The sequence below is a fragment of the Pleurodeles waltl genome, chromosome 2_2, assembly GCF_031143425.1.
Source record: "Pleurodeles waltl isolate 20211129_DDA chromosome 2_2, aPleWal1.hap1.20221129, whole genome shotgun sequence".
In the NCBI taxonomy this organism is placed as follows: Eukaryota; Metazoa; Chordata; class Amphibia; order Caudata; family Salamandridae; genus Pleurodeles; species Pleurodeles waltl.
This window is the reverse complement of record NC_090439.1, coordinates 1,164,074,537-1,164,096,077: the sequence shown is the minus strand read 5'-3', so window position 1 is coordinate 1,164,096,077 and position 21,541 is coordinate 1,164,074,537. Positions and strand designations below refer to the sequence as shown.

The window sequence follows — 21,541 nt, the reverse complement described above, 5'->3', positions numbered from 1 at the left end:
TAAGTGCAGTGTAAAATGGCTGTGAAATAACGTGGACGTTATTTCACTCAGGCTGCAGTGGCAGGCCTGTGTAAGAATTGTCAGAGCTCCCTATGGGTGGCAAAAGAAATGCTGCAGCCCATAGGGATCTCCTGGAACCCCAATACCCTGGGTACCTCAGTACCATATACTAGGGAATTATAAGGGTGTTCCAGTAAGCCAATGTAAATTGGTAAAATTGGTCACTAGCCTGTTAGTGACAATTTAGAAAGAAATGAGAGAGCATAACCACTGAGGTTCTGATTAGCAGAGCCTCAGTGAGACAGTTAGTCACTACACAGGTAACAGATTCAGGCACACTTATGAGCACTGGGGCCCTGGTGAACAGGGTCCCAGTGACACATACAACTAAAACAACATATATACAGTGAAAAATGGGGGTAACATGCCAGGCAAGATGGTACTTTCCTACAAATAGCAATTTCCATAAATTAAGCATTAAGGTGCTCCAAAGGTGATAGGTGAAGGAAAGTCCTTGTGAAGCGCAGCAAGGAAACTAGTGCTCAAACAATTGCACAAAAACAGTTAACTTCAATAAGCCTGTCCAAGTTGTTCAAATCTATAATCTCCCATTGGTGCCAAGTACATCAGTTCATACATTGCCCAAGACGCAGAATTGATTGATACAGGCTGAATGTAAAACCGCCTAAGTTTCCACCCTCTTAAGAAGCGTGTGCTTTCTCTATATCACAAAGGGTTTTTTAGCAGGACTGAACATGGAACAACCTCTGTTCTGGAATGTATCATGTCAGACCCCAAGTATAAATGATTACTAGAACCAATGTGAACTTAGAAACAAGGGTTTAACTCATCTGAAGTCGGAGAAGGGATTTGTATGAACTTGACTTCAATAGGGTTCCTCTGTATTGCAAAAAGACGGTGGATTAATAGATCATAATCAAAAGATGATCCCCAAAGGTGGTAAAAAGATGCAGACAGTCACTTGTGTCGATAAGAGGGCAATTCCCCGCAATTTAAAAAAAGATGGCAAAAAATTCTCATGCAGCATATCGCAATATGAGCCTCTAAATGCATTAAAGCTTGATATATAACATCAGGAAACTAATCTCGCTCTGCGATTTGGTGAGTAGAAAGATTGCTTGTAAAATACTCGCCCGATTCGGTAGCATTGTGTGCCAAATTTATTACATTGCATCCAAATGCATAAAACTAAATGGGAAGAGGACTCAAGAATAGAAGTAAGTAGTGAGACCTTGTATATTTCAAAACAATATTACTCTGTGAAGACCCCTTTCCATTGAGAACTCTGAACCGTAACAAGTGGATCAACAGCTCCCACCTTTATATAGATGTAGCAGACAGGGGGGGTGTATTCTGTCTGTATTCTAATATCCAATTTGGGTTCATTCTTATTTCATGCGTCCTGTCCAGGATGTCTTCCAGGCACTGCCTTTATACACACAATGTTTCTCACAGCAGGGCCCTCTCCAGTCTGGAGCAGCCACAAAAGAGGCACAACAACGTGAGTTTCTGCAGCTGGCTCTCGAGCGCCACACTTAATGATCAGGAAGAGAGAGACAAAGTTGGCCTCTACTAAAGGACCCTTCACACTTTGCACAACAGAGACAGCCGCCCTGCCCTTCACCCACACCATCTACCAAGTGGCAGTGCTCAGGAAGACTGATCAGCGCCTCCTTGCAGCAAGAGGACATGACTGAATTTCAAAAGTGATCCCTGTCTCCTTTTTCCCCTCTCTATTGTCAAGGTCTCCTTACTCCAGCTTTAGGAATGTCAGCGATACACTTCTACTTTTAGGGAAAACAACCTCACCGCCACCTTGTGCGCATGACCAAGTCAGGAGATTCCAAAACGGCCACTATTTATTATGCTAAGTATGCACCATACACGTCACACATATATACACAAAAACATGCAATTGGGTCCATGGTTAGTATCTAGTTGCAGTATTTTATACAAGTCGGCTGGCAGGCTTCTTCTCCTGTGAAATAGATAAAAAAGGTCTGCTCACAAGAACTGAGTCACAAAACATGGTATGCTACCACCACTGCTCTGCATGCTAAACCCATGACACTGGTGGAAGTCCACTGTCAAACACTTTGGGGCCTATTCACAAACTGCCTTTTGCAGTATGTTTAGTAGAATTAAAATGGTACATCTAAAGTAATACAAAATGCTAGTCGCAAACCTAAAGTAGACAAGGTAAGTCAAAAGACCTCACACCGTGTTGCTATCCAAAGCCACAACTTTTCACATACATTGTCGTCTCTCCACAGGCAGGAGACTTAACATGGTTTCCCACTATTACACTACTATGAACAAGACTCCTTACGCATTCTTTTGACTTACCTTGTCTACTTTGGATGTACGCCAGTTACCTTTCAGCTTGTGCTTACTTTTATAAAGATATCCCGTTCCTTTCTGTTTGTTGTGGCAATCCTCTTACCTTTTCTATGTTGCACCTGGAGGTGTATTTGTACTTAATAAGCACTTGTGACGGTGGCACTGATTGTAGATATTGCAGATTTAATGCTATCACGTCACAAAAAAAGAAGTACACCCACGTCTCGCTGGAATAAGATATTTGGAGCTACCAACCTATTTATTAGGTGTGTCTTTTTACATTTTTTACATTTTTTTCATACTTTTTATTCTTTATCTTTTATCCTCTATCTTTCCTCTCACTGACACAACGGGCTAAGCACCGAAAAAACCTTTTTCCTAAATGGCATGCAGTATTTACTAAATCTGACCCTTACACACTATTGATCATTGTTAGAAATGGGGGCTTTGGTTGGCAGTCAGGTTACCCCCTGTCAAAGTAAGGACCCTCACTCTAGTCAGGGTAAGTCACACACAATCCAAATGATCCTGTGACCACCCTCTGGTAGCTTGGCACTGAGCAGTCAGGCTTAACTTAGAAGGCAATGTGTAAAGTATTTGAGCAATAAATCATGCAATAACACAGTAGAACACCACACAAATACACCAACAGTGTTTAGAAAAATATATAATATAATATAATAGATGCAGGTCAAAACGATTAAGTATATTTTGGAATATCACTGAAAAAATGATATAAAGTGTCTTTAGTCTCTTAAAAGCAACAAATGTCTCTTGCAAGCACAAAGTACCTGGTTTGCGTTAAAAATTTCCGCAAGGAACCGAGAGGAGGAGATGTGTGGAAAACAGGGAGGTGTGTGTCGATTTCTCGGGCCGCACACAGAAATGCATAATTTTTTTTTCACGCAGGGAAGGCTTTGGGTCGATTTTCGGCGCTCGGTCTTGAATCCTCTTTGGGTTGCGGGGTTTTCCGACACCCCGGGGACAATACGTTGAAATCCAGCGCCGGCAGGACAAAGTCACAAGGACTGCGTCGATCCGGTGGCGGTTGCGTGGAAAGTTCTACGCATGGCAGGCGCTGCGTCGACTCCTCTCTGGAAGTCAGGCTGCGTTGTTCTGGCTCGGCTGTGCGTCAATTCAGTGGGCCGTGCGTCAAATTTCCGGTCGCTATGCTGGCGCTGCATCGATCTTCTCGTTGCAAAGTCGGGCTGCGTCATTCCGGTTAGGCGTGCGGTTAATTTTTCACTGCGATGCAGGCTGTGCATCGTTTCTGGCAGGCTGTGCATCGAGTTTCGCTGCACAGGGAGTTCTTCTTGCAGGAATGAAGTCTTTTTGGTCCTGAGACTTCAGGGAACAGGAGGCAAGCTCTATCCAAGCCCTTGGAGAGCACTTCTCAGCACAGCCAGAGAGCAGCAAGGCAGCAGGGCAACAGCAAAGCAGCAGTCCTTCACGAAAAGCAGTCTGGTGAGTCCTTTGGGCAGCCAGGCAGTTCTTCTTGGCAAGTTGCAGGTTTTAGTTCAGGTTCTCTTCACCAGGAAGTGTCTGTGTTGGTAGGGGCAGAGGCCCTGTTTAAATACCCAAAAGTGGCTTAGGAGTGCACAAGGTCCCCTTTCAGTTCAATTCTGCCAGGGTCCCAGTAGGGGGTGTGGCAGTCGTTAGTGTGAGGGCAGGCAACTGTCCTTTGACATGTAGGTGTCAGACCCTCCAACCTCCCAGCACAGGAAGACGGTTCAAAATGCAAATGTATACACGTGACGCTGAGCATCCTGTGTTTGGGGTTTGTCTGAGTGAATGCACAAGGGAGCTGTCAACTGAACCTAGCCATAGGTGGATTGTAAGGCACAGAAGGATTTAAGTGCAGAGAAATGCTCCCTTTCTAAAAGTGGCATTTCTAAAATAGTAATATTAAATCCAACTTCCCCAGTCAGCAGGATTTTGTATTACCATTCTGGCCATACTAAATATATATATTTTTTTAATATTTTTATTACATTTTTGCTTTAATTCTGCTTCCAACATTTACTAGTCTCATTTTACAGATATATTGCATCACTGGCGTTGCTGATACACAGTTTAACACACTAACATAACTTAACTGAGGTCATTATCGCACATTAAATAAGGGGTACAGAAATGGTTCCTAAACAATCGCTCGCCTAAATAAAAATGTGAGTACATTTCCGATACATCAGGCATATTCTTTTGTGGTGCTGGCGCCTATGTGTTGCGTGAGGGAAGGACTCATACAGCGGGGATATGCGTGTTGAATGTGGGGTGTATAGCTTGCATTATGCTGTGGAAACGCATCTCTTCTATGGGCGATCGTGATGGGACACCCCTGGCTCGCACACAGGTGCAGGGAGGTACCACCCGTTCCGATGATTCTCGCCTGAAAAGTCCCTAATAGGGCAGGATGGGGTGGGGAGCTGTCGAGGCTGACCGCTATTTACAGCTGTTCGTGTGTTTTAGTTCAGGGCGGTTTCTCATTGCTTTTAGCGTCTAGTCTATCTATCAGGATCTCCCACACCTCGCCGCCCGTCTGTCGTGGTCCCATTTTTGTGGTCCTTAGCACCATCAGTTCTGCGCTGGCCCATCTTATTGTCGCGTTATGCCAGGAGTTCAGGTCCGGGGCGGCGGCCGACTTCCAGTTCATTGCTATCAATCTCTTGTACATTACAAAAGCTAAATCAATAAACTTATGTAAGTGCTTGTGCTTTTTGTTTCTATTTCTCAGGCCTAGCAAGCAGGATTTAGGCTCTACTGTGAGTGCCAGGCCCGTCAATTGAGATACCTTTACCACTATTTCGCTCCACTTTTCTCGTATTAGAGGACAGTCCCATACCATGTGATAGAAATGTGCCAGCGGAGCGCGACATCTTGGGCAAGCGGGCTCCGAGCTAGGGAAGATACTTTTAATCCTGGCTGGAGAGAGGTACGTTTGGTGTAGATAATTTAGTTGCGTATATCTGAACCTTGGGTTCCTCAATACTCCCTTAGTGTGTAATAGGGCACAAGGCCATTCCTCTAGCGTGATCGGGAGTGGGAGCACCTCGTTCCACTTAGTTAATGCTTTCCCCAGGGCGGGTGCCGTCTCCTTATTAAGTACTTTGTACAGGTTCGACACTATTCGCAGTTGGCTGTCGTATTGCAGCATATGGTGTACGGCAGTGGAGGTCGCGGGTTCCTGTTCTCCCGACCCCCATGTCTTCTTTATGGTGTGGCATAGGGCATGATATGTCATAAATTGCCCTGGGCTTACTGCTGAGAGGTCGCGTATTTCTTCGAAGGTCATTAATTTCCCTTCCTCCAAGCAATCCCCGACCTTCTCGATGCCCGCCTCTGCCCACACTGTCAAAGACCTTCTTTTGTCTCCACCAGCCCAGCCCGGGAGGGCCCCCAGTTGCACTAGAGGGGAGTAGGGAAGCGCGCGGCGTCCACCCTGAATATATCTCTTCCAGCACGCATGCGCCACCTGCAATTGCGGTTTGCCGGCTATTCCCTTCGGGGCTCCGGCTGCCATCCATGCGACCACTGGTGTACCCTTTAGGTTGGCTAATGCTCCTGCTGACTCTGCTACTGTAGGTCTATGTATCCAGTCCAGTACCCACTGGAGCTGGGCAGCCGCATAGTAGCGCTCGAAGTTTGGGGCGCCCATGCCACCTTCGGCTACTGGGCGTTGTAGTGTGGTGAGGGCGACGCGCGTTCTGCCTCCTGCCCATATGAGTTGTAGTAGTACACCGTTAAGTTCGCGGAAAAAGCTCTTGGGGACTAAGAGTGGCAGCGCAGAGAAATAATACAGCAGGCGGGGAAGTATCAGCATATTTGCTATTGCAACTCTGCCCATTGGTGACAGTGGCAGCCTGCCCCAGAAGCGGAGTGATCCCTTAATGGAGGCAAGTGCTCTCCCCAGGTTACCGTCTCTGAGGTCATCTTGTTTATGGTATATTTGTACCCCCAGGTATTTAAATGTGTCAAAGCACCATCTCAGGCGCCCGGATAAAGTTGTTGTTCGGTTTGACAGTGTCCGGGCGACTAGGGGAAATACGCACGATTTTTCCCAGTTTACTACCAGTCCGGACACTGTGCCGAACTCAGCGAGGAGTGTCATTACTGATGGTATTGTTTTGTTTCCATTCCGGAGGTAAATTAAGGCATCGTCAGCGTACAAAGATATTATATGTTTCGTCCCGCTCCTTAGTATACCCCAATCCTCCTCTCTCAATCTTAGGCGAGCAGCCAGGGGCTCCATAGCAATAGCAAATAGCAGGGGGGATAAGGGGCATCCCTGTCTAGTGCCCCTTGCGATCGGGAAGCTTTCAGATACCGTTCCGCCTGTTCTGACTCTTGCTTGTGGCCCGGAGTACAATGTCTGCACCCATCGTATGTATTTTGGGCCTATTCCCATTTCCCGCATGGTATCAAATAGGAAATCCCACCCCAGCGTGTCAAAAGCCTTTTCTATGTGCAATGACAGTACCATTTCGTCATATGCGTCTGGGGGGGTGCTTCCCATCACTCCCAGAAGGCGGCGAGTGTTTAGAAATGTATTTCGTTTGGGAATGAAGCCGTTTTGATCTTCGTGTATCAGTGTGTGGATGACTGGGGCCAGCCTATTGGCCAACATCTTGCCCAGTATTTTACAGTCGGTGTTCAAAAGTGATAGTGGTCTATATGATTTGACATCAGTGGGATCCCGTCCCTGCTTGGGCAGGACCGCTATCACTGCTTCCCTCTGTGTGGGGGTTAGTGCCTTGTGTCTCCAGGCCTCTTCGAATACTTTTAATAGATGGGGCTTCAGGAGAGCCGAATACTTCGCATAGTATTCCATTGGGAGGCCATCCATTCCTGGTGCCTTGTTTCTTGGCATTTGTGTTAATGCGGCCTCTAGTTCCTCTACTCTCAATGGGGCTTCTAGTTCTTCGGCGTGCTCATGAGATAATTGTTTTAAATTAGCGCCAGATAGGAAAGTTTCGAGCTGACCGGGTGTGTAATCCGAGCGTTTTGTGTATAGGTTTGTGTAATAATCCCTGAACACCCTGTTTATATCCGCTTGCGTGGAGACCCACTCATTATTGTCTAGTTTTATAGTCCCTATTGGGGTCTGTTGCTGGGTTCCCTTAAGGAGCCAAGCCAACAGTCTGCCCTACCTGTCCCCCTCAGATTGTTGACGCATTAAATGATACTTATGATCGTGTTTGCGGAGGCGGGAGTCAGTTTCCTTGTATTTTATGCGTGCTTCCTTTAGTGTGGCGTATGGTGCTGTATTACCGGCTATCGCTACTTCAAGTGTTCTCAGCTCCTTTTCCAATTTGTTTATCTCCGAGTGTAGGGCGCGCCTGACCCCCCACGAAGTTGCCATGCAGAGCCCTCTCACTACCGCCTTATGTGCCTCCCATTCCGTTGCTCTTGTGTTTGCAGAGTCAGAGTTGACTTCCCAATATTGCTTTAGTGCTGTACCTAGTTCCTCTGCATAGGCCTGGTCCTGGAGCGCTTCTGGCTGCAGCCGCCATGTGGGGATTGCCTGTCGGGTCCCGCCCCAGCCCAGGGTTATTTTGAGCGGGGAGTGGTCAGACAGTGTCGTAGCTAAATATTCTGATTCCTTCGTTAGCGCGCATATATCAGTGGTGCCCCAGATTATATCTATTCTTGTGTGCACCTTGTGTGGCACAGAATAAAATGAGTATTCTCTCTGTCTGGGGTGCTGTAGTCGCCAAAGGTCATGTAGTCTCATGTCATCCGCCCATTTCTGTAGTGGGCTTTTGATGCTTCTGAATATTACTGCTGTTTTAGGAGGAACCGATCTGTCTAATTCTACGTCCGGGAGGCAATTAAAGTCCCCCCCCCATATTGTGGGCGCCGCTGGGTTGTCCAGCAACGCCGGGGTTAACGACTCCAGAAATCTCGCCTGCGCGTTGTTGGGTGCGTATATCCCTATGAGGGCTAATTGTCTCCCATCTAGGTGGCCTTCCACTATCACATATCTGCCCCCTGTGTCAATCTTGTGCGAGGTTCTGGCAAATGGGACACCTCTAGCTATCCAGATCAATACCCCCCTGGCGTACGCTGAGTGTGTTGTGCCTGTGACCTGCCCACCCCATTTCGTCTGAATCTCTTGCAGTTCATCATCCATTAAGTGTGTTTCTTGTAGGATAACTATGTGGGCCTTTAAGCGCTTGAGGCGTTGGCCATACTAAATATGACCTTCCTATTCCTTTCAGATCAGTAGCTACCACTTAAACAGTATATGAATGTAGCCCTAATGTTAGCCTATGAAAGGAGCGGGCCTCACAGCAGTGGAAAACGAATTTAGGAGTTTTACACTACCAGGACATATAAACTACACAGGTACAGAGCACCCTGCCCTATGGGTTACCTAGGTCCTACCTTAGGGGTGACATATGTAGAAAAAGGGGAGTTTTAGGCTTGGAAAGTAGTTTTACATGCCAAGTGTGTGCAGTTTCACTGCCAAATTGGCAGTGAAACTACACACACAGACCTTGCAATGGCAGGCCTGAGATATGGTTAAGGGGCTACTTATGTGCGTGGCACGATCAGTGCTGCAGGCCCACTAGTAGCATTTAATCTACAGGCCCTGGGCACATATAGTGCACTTTACTAGGGACTTATAAGTAAACTAAATAATCCAATTGGGTATGATCCAATGTCATGTTTAAAGGAAGAGAGCATTTGCACTTTAGCACTGGTTAGCAGTGGTAAAGTGCGCAGAGTCCTAAAACCAGCACAAATAGTATCCAAAAAGTGAAGGAAGGCAGGCAAAAAGTTAGGGGTGACCACCCTAAGGCTGTCAGGTCTAACAATCATGTTATCATCCTCAAATCATTCAGGACAAGGAGCAAGTACCAACATTGTCATATATATTTTGCAGCCTTGATAAAGTCACCATGTGACGAAACACGTGTTGGCTTGCCTCTACAACGATGTTCTTCCATTTGAATATGATGGCTGTGGTTATGGCACGTTAATTCCTGGATGGACTATATGCTGATGTCTTTGAATAAAAGAAACTCCTACTTATGAACTTTATTGAAGGACTTGTTTTTTTGATGAACTTCTTTAGTGCTACGGTATCTGTAACTAATCTTACGTGGTGTTGCTCCAGAACACCACAATACGCTCTAGGGTAGTGGAGCTCACTCAACCGCAAATCACCATAGCTTGTTGTTATGGACTCAATATCATTTACATACTACAACAACGTTTGGGAAGTGCACCTTGTTTACCACCGCTACCCATTATTTTCTAAAGCTGAACCCTTCTCTAGGTGTGTTGAGCTCCAGCCCATCCCATATGTGTGGCTACCAGGGGGCTACATTCCCCTTGAAATACTAGTTTGAGAACGACTTTTACCTCTATGCCGGAGAAACCAGCCTGTCTGCCTAAACAAAAGAGCAGCCACCTCCTACTGTGACTACCAACTGTCCTTCAAAGGTGGCTTTCCATGTCACGCTCACCTTCTGGGCTCACACCCACTCTGGCCATCCATACAGAAGATCACACCTCTTCTCAGGGCAGGTCCTTTGTTCCCCTTCCTGAGAGTTGTTCTCACCTTTCTTAAGGAGAACAGCAGGCTGTGTGCAACCAAAGGTGGCTACTGGAAAGTTTTGGACAAGAAAGTGGCAACTTTCTAAAATTCACACTGGTAGAATAGTTACATAAAAACACAGCTTGGGCATCAATGCAACAATTATTTTGATACCTTAAAGTATCAACTTTATTAGTCCTATTTGGAAGTTAGCGATACTGAGTTGTCAGTGTGTAACTCTATACTAAAGAACGGGGATACTAGTCTTACTACAGTGAAAAAGAAAATGCAGGGTTTTTACTGTCAGGACATGTAAACATAACCGATATCCTTCTCTCTGATGTAATGTACCTTGCATTTGAGGCTCTGTAAACCTACCTTGGTGTTACTTAGAATACTAACAAAAAGGAACTTTGGGCTTTGCCACGGGTTGAAATGGCCAAGTCGAGTTATCCGTTTTAAAGCTGCTCTGTCAGCCGGCAATGGCAGAGCGGAAGAGATGTTACACCTTGTCACACTTGTGGTGGCACAATACGTGTTTCAGTCCATGAGGGGCACTTAACGTATAGGCTCCAGGTACACTGGTTGTCATACATTAGGGACTAATGTATTAGTAAACGTATACCAATTGGGGATAAGCCAATTAAACATACACTTTTAATGGCCAGAGTGCATGCACCGAGGACTGGTCTGAAGGGCCCGGAGGCATTAGCACTAAATCCAGCAACAGTAAGGCAGAAAGTAAATACGGGGAGAGCCTGCAAAAAGGGCCTCTCCTCACACCTGTCTACATAATTTAGCATTGCTTTTGTCTTTTTACTACAACCAAACAGTATAGTCTAGCATTTCATCTACCCATGAAATAAAAATGTCTTTTAAACAAAAAACAATGATTCTAAACACCATGTTATGGACCTTTACACATCATGAGGTTTTCTCATTAGAATTACTTATAACTATTTTCTCAAGTCAGAAACATTGCGATGAGGCTAAACCATGAAATTTTGTCACAGTAAGAAATGTTTGACTCTTGCCTTGTTCCAGATAAAATGTTATTGCACATTTATTTTCACAGGTATGTGTCTACATGTGTGCATTTACACTTTTAACAATTACGCACACAATATATTTACAAGCCATGTACCCTTCTGTAGGGCAAGATGGCAATGTTTAAAATAGGAAGGAATTGACAAATAACAGAATAAGTAAGCTGAAAGAGAGGATAAATTATATTTTGAATGTGTCTTTTCTATTTGTCTTTGTATCCATTCTAGCTACCATATCTTGATATATTTTAAGTCCCCTTGCTTCACTAGTATGCCACATTCAAAGGCTGTGAGTTTTCTACATTGAATGGATTTCTCTGATTATTTTACAATACTTGCATTCCTGTGAAGCTTTTCTCGTGTTTGCCACAAAGAATTGCCTTCAATGAAGGAACCTGAGTGAGGCTTTTCCCAGATTCTGAACAATGAAAAGGTTTCTCATCAGTATGGATTCTCTGATGTATAAACAGTGATTTCTTATCAGTGAATCTTTTCCCACATTCTAGGCACTGATAGGGTTTCTCACCAGTGTGAGTAATTTGATGTCTGAGGATAGCTTCCTTCTTAGTGAAGCTTTTCCCACATTCAGTACATCGATACGGTTTCTCACCAGTATGGATTCTCTGATGCTTCAACAATGTGACCTTCACAGTAAAGCTTTTCGCGCATTCTGTACACTGATAGGGTTTCTCACCAGTGTGGATTCTCTGATGCTTCAACAGCGTGCCCTTCAAAGTAAAGCTTTTATCGCATTCTGTACAATGATAGGGTTTCTCACCAGTGTGGATTCTCTGATGCTTCAACAGTGTGCTCTTCTGAGTGAACCTTTTTCCACATTCTGTACACTGATATGGTTTCTCACCAGTATGGGTTCTCTGATGGTTCAACAGCGTACCCTTCTCAGTAAAACTTTTCCCGCATTCTGTACACTGAAATGGTCTCTCATCCGTATGGATTCTCTGATGCTCCACTAGGCTGCTCTTCACACTGAAGCTTTTCCCACATTCAGTGCACTGGTAGGGTTTCTCACCAGTATGGGTTCTTTGATGTCTTAAGGCAGCTATCTTCTGAGCAAAGCCTCTCCCACATTCAATACACTGATAGGGTTTCTCACCAGTATGGATTCTCAGATGCTTTACAAGTGTACCCTTCTCTGAGAATCTTTTCCCACATTCTGCACACTGATAGGGTCTCTCGCCTGTATGAATTCTCTGATGTATCAACAATGATTTTTTGTCAGCAACATTTTTTCCACATTCTATGCACTCATAGGGTTTCTCATCAGTATGGATTCTCTGATGATTCAACAGCGTGGCCTTCTGAGTGAACCTTTTTCCACATTCTGTGCAGTGGAAGGGTTTCTCTCCAGGATGGACTCTCTGGTGTTTCAAGTAACTGTATGTCTTAATTAAGCTTTTCCCACATTCTGTATATCGATAGGGTTTCTCATCATTATGAAGCCTCTGGTGTACCAACAGTGTGCTCTCGGCTGTGAAGCATTTCTCACATTCTGTACATCGGTAAGGTTTATCACCGGAATAGATTGTCTGATGCATCACCAGTGTGACATCCTCACCAAAGCATTTCCTACATTCTGTACACTGATAGGGTTTCTCACTAGTATGGGTACTCTGATGAATGTACAGTATGCTATTCCAAGTGACGATTTTCTCACATTCTGTACACTGATAAGGTTCCTCACCATTATGCATTATCTTATGCTTCACCAGCGTGCCCTTCTCAGTGAATCTTTTTCCACTTTCTGAACAGCGGTATGGTTTCTAACCAGAATGAACTCTCTCACAACCATGTTTCTCCTCAGTGAAATATTTCCCACATCCATTATACTCACAGGGTTTCTCACAAGCATGGATTCTCGGATGCTTCATCAGTGTGCCATTCTCAGTGGAGCATTTCCCACATCCTGCACAATTATGGTGTTTGTCACCTGTATGAACTCGCTGGTTTCTCAACAGCTTCTTGGTTCGGTGGCGCTTTTCCCACATTCTGTACACTGATATGCACTATCCTCAGAATGAACTATTTGATGCCTGAGCAGCGAAGAGCCTTCAGTGCAGCTTTCCCAACATTCAGCTAGATTTTCTCCCCTCTAAGCATCCTCTGATATTTCAACCGATAAGTCCTGGGAGTCACACTTTTCTCACACTCTTTAAACTGGTATGGTTTATCCTCAGGATATTTAGATTAACTGCACTAATTTCACATTAGAAATGAAATTGTGGGAGCTCCAAGTGAAACATTTCTCCCATTCTGTACTAGTTTGGTTTCTCACTAGAACAGAACGTCTGAGGTACTTATGCATGCAAATTCAGAGTAAAGGTTTTCTCACTCAGTATACCAAAAGAGATGAGCTCTGGTGTGGATCTTTTTAAACTGGCCATAAAGATGAGCTCTGCGTGAGCTTTTTCTCACAATAAGCCAGCGTTTCTCCCCTGAAGGGGTGTGTGTGCAGGTCCAACCTCCAGCTGATAGTTTTCTTAGACTTTACATACTGATACAATTTAGCTTCTGGTGATGCTGCTAAGGGTTTTTCTGGTGCTACGTGCTTCAGGTCTCTTCATCAGGTTCTTTGATTCTGTGAATGAGAAACAAATCTCTGTGAGAGTGGGAATGAAATCAGGTAGCTGTTTTCATCAAATGGCCTATAAAAGACAGAGAATCTGAGTGAGGAAGGAATGATTTTGAAGGGGAGAGGCACATATGAAGCGAGGAAAAGGGCAAAGGGGTTTGCACTTGATATATTAAAGTTTAATGCCATAGTTCGAGCATAGATGTACAGAACAGTTTGCTGATTGCAACTGGTGAACTAGTTGATCCAGTTGGTGCCTCCACAAATCATAAATACTGATCAGAAAGGTCCAGTTTTTAAATACCTGGGCCCATCTTAACCTTGACACATAATTGTGTGCTAGCCCAACTACAGCACCAATACTCCCAAGACTGACCAGTAACTTCTAGGACTAGAAGAGTGTGTGAACGGTCCTTCCACTGACTCAGACTCCAAATACAACATACCTGGAGGCGCTACTGGAACCACCACAGGATCTAATTGACTTTGTGAGGTAACCTTCCTTAAAGCAATAAATATTGGCCTACTGCTATTAGAAATTAGATCTCTACTTGGCAGAGGTATGCATCTTGTCCAAGTAGGGACTGCAATTTTAGTCAGGGTAAGTCAGATACACAACCTATATTAACCAGTGCTCACCCTCTGGTAGCTTGGCACAGAGCAGTTAGGCTTAACTTAAGAGGCAATGTATAAAGTATTTGTGCACACACACACGCAGTAACTCCGTGAGAACACCACAAAAAGACTTCTCACTGATTTATGAAAATAGGTATCTTTATGTAAATCAAACAAAACCAAAACGAGAAAAATCAAATATGTACAAATAACAATATGAGCATTTAAGTGTATACAGTGGGTTTAGCGCTTCACTGGCACTCACGATTGCTCAACACTGGCGGGCAAGTAGAGGGAAGTAGCATGTACCCAGTTCAAGTGGGGGAGGAAGGTTTTGGAACCCTTTGAGTAGTTGCATGCCTAACAACCATGATGTTCAAGTGGCTCTTGCAGAAACGACTCCACAGGTCCCTCGGGACTGAAAAATTAAGTATCCTCCATGAACGCGCTGCTTTAGTTAAAGGGATCTCAGCCTCAGTTGCAAGCGCAGGGCTCCGCTTTTTGCACAGTATCTGGTTCAGTTGGAGCAGTGGGGCTAACGGACTCGGGGTTTGGGTCCTTGTCACTGGGGCTCCCCAACAAAGAAGGCGGTGAGGCAATGGGCCGAGTGAGTTGGTCTCTGATAGTTGGGGTGGTTTTCCTCGGGGCACCAGCAGGTTGGCAACGTCGGTGTGCCGCGTTGACTCCAGTCACGTGGGCGGCAGATGTTGTCACTCGGTGAAAGCTGCGTTCACTACGGCAACAAGGCAAGGCAACACTGAAAAAGGCTTCCCTTCTGTGTTGTGGTTTTATTGTCGGGTGTTGATTTCGGGGGAACTGTAATTCGCTCAACACGTGCTAATGTCACTCAGAGTTCCCCGGACGTGCTGGCACTTGGAGGAATAGGAAGTGCTCAACACAAGCTGATCTTGGTAAACTGCAGAGTAAGGGAGCGATTGATCACAGCTCCCAGAGAGGACACCTCTGCTGGACTCAGAAGTGACATAGACCCACGGCCCGCGGTGTGACAATGAAATCTTTGATGGCCCTTAGATTTCAAAACAGGGGGAAGTCAACAAGCCCTTGGATGTAGAGAATAGATTTAGTCCTTCTCACTCCAGGCAAAAAGGAGCAGACCAACATGGCAAATAGCAAAGTTGCATTTCCTCCAACAGCACAGCACACAGCAAGCACTAGGCAAACACAACAATGCAACTGCAGAGTGGCAGTCTCTCCTGGCAGCACAGCACTCCTTCTTCCTGGCACAATGTCCTTGGTTCCAGTAGGGTTCTGATTTGGTGGGGTCTGGGGTCCAGTACTTATACCCAAATGTGCGGTGGGGAAGACTTCAAGGAAGCATTTGAAAATCACTAGGTCCCTGCCCTTCCTTCCCTGGCTCCAGACACTCTACAGGGGGTTATGCTGCGCTTTGTGTGAGGAGAGGCACAGCCCTGTTCAGGTATGTCAGCTACTCCCTCCCATCTAGCCCAGGAAAACCCATCAACCTGGTGATGGACCATCAGAATGCAAATGTCACACCCAATTTCTCTTTGTGTGTGACGGTCTAGAAGGAATGCACAAACCCCAGCTGTCATCTACTCCATTTGTGTATTCAGAGACAGCAGAGGCATAGAGTTGTTAAAGTAAGAAAATGCCAACTTTCTGAAAGTGGCATTTTCAGAATTACAATTTAAAACCCGACTTCACCATAAGTTGTGATTTTAAATTGTGAGTCCACAGACACCAAACTCCATATTTCTATATTTTACCAATTGGAAGTTACACTTAACAATGCTTCAAGGTAACCCTAATGTTACTTATTAGAGAGATAAGCCTTGCAGTAGTGAAAAACAAATGTAGTTGTTTTTCACTACCCGGACATGCTAAGCTTAAAAGTACATGCCCAGCTTTTAAAATACACTGCAACCTGCCCTTAGGGCTACTAGGGTTTGCTTGGGGATGACATACATGTAACAAAATGAGGGATTATGCCAGGTCAAAATGGCAGTCTAAAACTGCACACGTAGGTTCTGTTTTGGCAGGCCTGAGACATGTCTGAGGGGCTACTGTAGTGGGTGGCACAATCAGTGCTACAAATGTACTAGTAGCATTTAATGTACTGGCCCTGGGCACATACAGTGTACTTTACTAGGGAATTACAAGTAAATTAAATGTACAAATTGTGGATAAGCCAATGTTACCATTATTACCCATAAAGCAGCTATGTGAGGACATGTCATGTCATTTCAAAAATCCATATAAAGATGTTTTAGTAGAATCTTTCTCCTTTTATACTAATTGACTCTAACTGGGTAATAAAGAATAAATCAACCAACAGAGAATAGACACAGACAGCTGGTCTCTGGTAGAATATATTCTATATTTAGAAACTCGCTACTTGTAAAAGACACATCAGTAAATAACAAATCAAGCAAGTATTCATAGTAGTACAAAGCCAAGAATTATTTATGATCCCAACACGGGCAGTCCTACCTTGCAGAGCACAAGCGGGATCAGAAACAGCCAAGGCATGATACTGTGAGGAAGGATAGACAACATGCTTCCCTCGCCAAATAAAAGTCCAGGACCATGAGAGCCTCCCCTGCCTTGCAGACTAAGTTATACTCCTTAGTAAGCCCACCCACACCCTTCAGCAACCTATTTCTGAGGGTGTTTCTCCCACCATAACACCATGCTTTTTCAAGGGAATATGAGATGGGTTAAAAGAGTTGATAAAGGTTCAGGGGGATCTGGGAGGATGGCACCCACCTCTGCCAGGGACCACTGAGCATACTCACCATAGAGTTGACTGCTGGGCAGAGAGTCACCTTCCTAGGTCTGAGCATGACAGGGAATGTCCGATCACCTGCACGGCCTCCATTTTGTTACCTCAGTAGGGAGGGGATTTTGTAGATGCAAAATGGAGACCTGGTCCTGAACAAAGAACAACTAGCTCCAGACATCCTTTCATGCATGCATTTTCTATACAACCATTTCGCTACAGAGTTTTTCACTCTTTATATACACACACTCTCAAAAGATTAAAAAATATTTCTCAGCTCTCTATGCATTCCAACCATGCCAAGGGAAATATATGGACATTCCAAAGATGATAGTTCACAGACAGTAAAGCACTTTCCAGAGAAAGCTCAGATCTACAACCATGTAGGGTCTGACATAAGTGCCCTGAGGCGTGGGAGCGGAAAACTTCAACCTCCTCAGCACTCCAAGGAACAAAATGTGACATTAATCAGCCTTGGAAAAGGGTAGCATGCAGCCCGGATGACGTCTGCCTCTTCAAATGCAAATCAGGAGTGCTCACATATCCTTGCTCAGTCTCAAAGCATGAAGGTTTCAGCTTGTAATTGTTTAGCCCACACCAGGTCTATTCTGACGCTGAGACGCTTTATAATGCAATACAATATAAAGTGAACACTATGGGCCTGATTCTAACTTTGGAGGACGGTGTTAAACCGTCCCAAAAGTGGCGGATATACCACTTACCGTATTACGAGTCCATTATATCCTATGGAACTCGTAATACGGTAGGTGGTATATCCGCCACTTTTGGGACGGTTTAACACCGTCCTCCAAAGTTAGAATCAGGCCCTATATGTGCAAGTGATTTCAGAGATACCTTCCAGGTTGAGATGAATTGAAAAAGAACACTTAATCCATATAGTAACGTGCAATCCAGGATCAGTATAGTGGATGCACTAGTCAGTAACCAGTTAACATTTTATAGAAGTGAAACGCTCAGCAATGACTAACCACATTCCCAATCAGGGTCCTGCCCCATCTCAGACATGCGTCATCTTTCTCCTCAGTAATACCCAGGCACAATCCCACTTGGGGTTGGCGCCCCATCTAGAGCATCTCTCTAATGACCCATGTCTCAGGGGAATCAAGGGATTTCCTGCCTGACCTTCAGAAATGGCCTGCGTCACTTGTTTTCTGTGTATCTCCTCTATTACCAATATTACCCCACTCATTGAAACCCAGCCTCAGAGGAGTACTGAGGCTGCAGGGGGCTCAAAGGGGCACTGAGGCTGCAGGAAGCTAAGAGGAGCACCGAGGCTGCAGGGATTCAGAGGAGCACTGAGGCTGGAGGAGGCTCAGAGAAGCACCAAGGCTGGAGGAGGCCCGGAGAGCACTGAGGTGGCAGGGAGCTCAGAGAAGTACCGAGGTGGCAGGGAGCTCAGAGGAGCACCGAGGCTGCAGGGATTCAGAGGAGCACCGAGGCTGGAGGAGGCTCAGAGGAGCACCGAGGCTGGAGGAGGCTCAGAGGAGCACCGAGGCTGGAGGAGGCTCAGAGGAGCACCGAGGCTGGAGGAGGCTCAGAGGAGCACCGAGGCTGGAGGAGGCCCAGAGGAGCACCGAGGTGGCAGGGAGCTCAGAGAAGTACCGAGGTGGCAGGGAGCTCAGAGAAGTACCGAGGTGGCAGGGAGCTCAGAGGAGCACTGAGGTGGCAGGGAGCTCAGAGGAGCACCGAGGTGGCAGGGAGCTCAGAGGGGCACTGAGGCTGCAGGGGGTTCAGAGGGGCACTGAGGCTGTAGTGGGCTCAGGGGAGCATGACTGCAGGGAACTCTGAGGTGCACTGAGGTTGCAGGGAGCTCGGGGAAGTACAGAACCTGCAGGGAGCTCTGAGGAGCACTGAGGCTGCAGGGAGCTCAAAGGAGCACTGAGGCTGCAGGGAGCTCAGAGGAGCAGTGAGTTCATAGGAGCAATGAGGCTGCAGGGGGCTCAGAGGGGCACTAAGGCTGCAGGGTGCTCAGAGGCACGCTAGAGGGAAGGGAGCACAGAAGACAACTGCTTCTGCAGGGGACAGAGAGGAGCACTGAGGCTGCAGGGGGCTTGGAGAAGCATTGAGGCTGGAGGGGGCTCAGAAGAGCACGTCTGAGGCTGCAAGGATCTCATAGGAGCACTGAGACTGCAGGGAACTCAGATGAGTATAGAGGCTTCCGGAGCTCAGATGAGCACGGAGGCTTCCGGAGCTCAGAGGAGCCCTGGAGGGTAGGGGGCTTATAGGTAGCAGCACAGACTGGTCAGCAGTGCACTAAGGCTACGGAGGTGCTCAGAAGCAGCCCTGTCAAATAAAATGCATGCGAGGTTAGGCTAATGCATTTTAATGTGGTGATCCACATCATGCACTAAAATGTACTGTTACGCATTATTAGCGCCTTGACTCAACTTGCTGCGAGGCTCAGACCGGAAGAGTGACCGACGAACTAGAGGACTTGCACTGTAAGCCGTGAAGCGAGTGCTGTACACACTGTGCTACTGGTGATACCCACTCTGCGTACTGACCTCGGCCTCTGTCTGAGTTTATATTATGACAAATTAAAATCTGACACTACAAGCAGCCTGCAACTGAACTGCCACCGTGGTACGTCATGGGCTGGGGGACAGCTGACTGCATTGAGTAAAGCGGGAACCCAGCTGCGGCTTAAGAGGAGGTATCAGGTCATGTGTTCTACCTGTCACAAGACAATCATCCTATCTGGAGTGAATCTTTATCCTGGCAGCAGTGCCCTCACATAGATCTGGGGGAGGTGGCATGTTGCCTGTTTTTCTAGAAACTGGCACCACTCAACCAGAGTAGTGTCACTGACCTTTACTAGCTGGCATTCATGGGCAAATTAACTTTGTTTTTCACGCCGTGCAGTACCCGCTGGCAGAATGGGGATGGTGCCTCTCGGGTCCAGGCAGCATGGCCCTCAGATGATAGTGCACCACTGTGGCCAGCTGCCTGCCGGTTAGACTGAGGAGGGTCGGTCTCTCACTGCAATATTTACAACTGCAGAGCACCATCTGCTTTCCTCCAGCCCTGCCTGCCTGATCAAGATACCATAAGGCCGAGGAAATGGTGATTCTTGACACAGGTGAGCCACAATAAACAGGACTTTATATAAAAGGTGATGGTATTTATTTTTATACTGCTTTTCTGTCTTTGTTCAGTCATTAGTCACAGCTCATTAGGACAGCTCTAGAACACGTTTAAAGTCCTATCTTTTTATATTTGCATTTTAAGTATGCACTGAGAAGAGGCAAAAAAAATATCATCTTTAGGTGATTTTCTTTATTTTTGTGCAGATTAGGAAATTAAAATACTGGTCGGGCCTGTAAAAGGCAGCCATGTGGAAGCTCTGTGGTTCTAGTTGACAAAGATGGGGCTACAATGGTTTGAGCTGGTGTTTGAACACCCTGGGTAGGGCTTGCTGCATAGCTGCATGGCTGCCAGGTTTCCCAGGTCCACGCGCAATGCATTGCTCAAGTTCAGGGTTTCTTTTTTTCTTTGAACTGTGGGACTAGTAGCTCTATTTTATAATGCAATAAACAAGAATACAAGTCCCAGAATTCAAAGAAAAAGTCTGGACTGGAGCAGCACATCACACATGGGCCTGGGAGACTTGTCAGGGCTGAGGCTGGTTCAGATTGGGAAAAGTGCTAGTAGAGGGGACTGGGCAGGATCGTGGTGGCTCTGATGGGTGTTAACGGAGCTAGAATGGACTGGGCACAGCCACACTGTTTCTGGTGTATGCAAAAGGAGTTAGAATGGTTTTGAACTGCCTGGGCTGGCTCTGATGGATGTTAACAGGGTTTGAGCACAGGGTGTGGCCAAGAGGGCGGCCGAGTCGGACGCTTTAAGAACAGCTCCGCATCAGGCCCGAGACAAATCCTGCCAGACATGGTCCATCCGACAGCCACAAACATCCACACAGCAGTGGAAGACAAGCAGAAGCGACCGGAGCCGTGGGATGTCCATTCAGGTACCGGGGCTGCTAGAACTGACGGCGGACTGGAGACCGCACTGGAGCCCATGGAACGCGATCTGTGCCTGGTCTGATGGCAAGCGTCTGATCGGGCTGTGGCAGCCCTGGCCCCGCCCCCACCTGTGATGTGATACTGCCTCATCGGTCACCAGCCGAGTATCACCTCTGGGACTGTTGTCCCCCAGCGAAGTATTTTGGCGGCCATTACGCGCTGGGTTTGCGCGTGGGAACCCGACACAGGGACCAGCACTGAGACGAGGAGGCCATGTGGTGAGGCTGGGAGTACGAGGGGATAATAATAGCCACTACTCAAATCTAAGAGGGGTTGGCGGAATCTAAGGCCTGACACATGAAAGCAGCCCTACCCCAGCGCTATTATCCTTGGACAAGCTATCAGAAGGAATACCGCCTTCCCCACCAAATTAACTCGAGACAGTGCATGATGCCTCCCCTCACTTCTAAGTGGTGATCGCCGTGAGGGGCCACTGAGAATCACACCCCTACAAGTGTCGCACCCCACATTGTTGGCATAAACCTTGCCACGTCACAGACTCTTTCCCATGCCCAAAGGCGACTCGTCTGCAGACAAGGAACAATCTGTAAATGGGGATCACAGAGGTCGCACAGCCTGACA

General features: G+C 46.4%; 1 pseudogene; it reads right to left on the bottom strand.

The window, feature by feature from the left end:
- LOC138278916 (zinc finger protein 850-like) overlaps positions 1 to 21,541 on the bottom strand; it is a 104,664-nt pseudogene that overhangs the window by 76,385 nt on the left and 6,738 nt on the right.